Here is a 2,371-nt window from a genome sequence, read left to right on the forward strand (position 1 = left end):
TATATATATATATATTAGAATAAGAATATGCATATGTATATGTATATGAATATGTATAAGCATATATATGTTCAAATATATACATTTATCTGACTGCATATGTATGTGATTGAAAAAATGTGTGGATGCATTTATGGCCATACATACATACAATTATACATAAACATTCATACATATAGGTGTGTAGTTCTGCATCTGTGTTTGTGTGAAATTGATTTTGTCTGCTGATTTTGTCTCACACATCCTGACAAATACTGTGTGTGGAATTTAATTTTTATGTAACAGATATTGCAAAATAACAGTAGCTGTAGTAGTAATAATAATAATGGTAGTAGTAATAATAATAATGATAATGATGATGATGATGAGGAGGAGGAGGAGGAGGAGGAGGAGGATAAGGACGAAAAAAGAAAAAGGAGGAAGAGGCGTTAGTCGGTGTTAAAGACAATGGTGATGATGATGATAACTAGTGAGTAGTAGTAGTAGTAGTAGTAGTAGTAGTAGTTATTTCTACTATAGACAGTAAAATATTTTGCCCTTTCTAATTTAAGAACCATACACATATTTATACATATGTATATGTATGTCTAAAGCAATTTCGGTTATCTCTCTCTCTCTCTGTCTCTTTGTCTCTCTCTCTGTATATGTATATATATATATATATATATATATATATATATATATATATAGAAGGAACTATGGTATCCAGAATGGTTATAGATAAATTACAAACTGTTGATAACAGTAAAGTTTCTATGACTATAATATTGCTAGTGTTAGGACATATATTGGGTACTGTTTAATTTGGCAGAAGGGTAAAATTATAATTAATTATAATTAGATGAAAAGTGCTAATTATAAAATTAAACTTTGTTGGATAATCACCATGTAAATAGGCTATTGAAGAAAAGTAACATTAGTATGTTATTACAAAATATAAAGTTAGTTAACATGTAGAAAAAAGTTGAGATAATTTTTTTTACATAGAGAATAAAGATATCAAAGCAATTAATCAGTTTGCTAAGAAAAAGCTTTAAAATCTTTATTTAGAAGCATAAAGCAATTATTGGTATTGTGGTAAAATTTGGATAAGTTTGGTCTAGTCTGAGACTAGAAAACAAGATTGTCTACACACAAACAAGGTACATTTTAATACTTGGGATAATGATCTATTTACAAACTTTTTACAGAGAGATGAAGATTATCAAAAAGTAAAAAAAATGCCATTTGACTTTTAGGTTTGTAAACCCATAAAAATAGTGATATCTTGTTGTAAACCAGAAGGGTGTATGTATATCAGGGATTTTCAATGGGAGTCCATATAGTCCTTTCGGGCCCATATAAGATTTTGTTCTTTAAATTTGAGAGCAATACACAAAATACTTTAACAGTGTCTTTATACAATTCCTATTGATTCTTAATCATAAAAACATGATAAGATTTTTTAAACATCAAACAGCTAACAGGGTCTGTCAAAGGGACACATAGGTCAAAAATAGTTGAGAACCACTGGTTAGTATATATATATATATATATAATTGAGATATCATTTATACAATTTCTAATAGATACTAAGAGTAAACAAAATGTAAGTTCTGTAAGTAATATGAAAACTACTTGATACTGCCACAGCCCTAAAATGTTGAATAAAACAGCAATATTTATAAATATATAACAAAGATAGTAGCAAGTGACATAAAACTTCAAGTACAGAAAAAAAGTTTTATCAAATTATCTGCCTTCTTTAAGCTAGATCTGATATTAATTACTTCTTAAGGATAATATGATTTTTTTTAGAATATGATTATTGAAAATAAAATAAAAACCACTCAAAAATAGATATAAATAAAATAAAACAGTTCTAAAGTTAGAGAAAGCAGATTACATGAAACCTTAACTTGTTCTTCTATATGTGAAGTGAAGCTAAAGGATGTTGATTGTAGAGATAATCAAATAAAAAGTCCCTAATTTTGAAGTGAAAGTTTCATACAGTAGAAACTGCAACTTTTATGTATTAAGATGGACTTCAAAGCTTTATACAGTTTTAAAACAAAAACAAAAAATGCATATGAACATATTGGCAGAGAATACACACACACACACACACACACACATGTGCATGCATGCATGCATGAACACACACACGCAAACATGCATATGCATGCACACTTATAAGTCGTTTTTATGTTTCAGAAGTTTTTCTTCAAAATCTAATTCAACAGAGTTAACTGTTTGATAATTATGTCTAGTAACATAGAAAGATCTTTTTTTTTTATGTCTATAACTTTGCAGCATACATAAGTAAAATGCTTGATGAAATCAAATTCATTTCAATCCTCTATCAAATAATTCAAACTTAATGGAGAGTAAA

At 27.8% G+C, this 2,371-nt stretch overlaps 1 protein-coding gene across 2 annotated transcripts in view; it reads right to left on the reverse strand.

Annotated features, from left to right (window-relative positions):
• Positions 1-2,371, reverse strand: part of LOC106875855 (protocadherin beta-15) — a 126,131-nt gene that overhangs the window by 122,997 nt on the left and 763 nt on the right. The window lies entirely within an intron of this gene.

The sequence above is a fragment of the Octopus bimaculoides genome, chromosome 14 (genome assembly GCF_001194135.2).
Source record: "Octopus bimaculoides isolate UCB-OBI-ISO-001 chromosome 14, ASM119413v2, whole genome shotgun sequence".
Taxonomy (NCBI): Eukaryota; Metazoa; Mollusca; class Cephalopoda; order Octopoda; family Octopodidae; genus Octopus; species Octopus bimaculoides.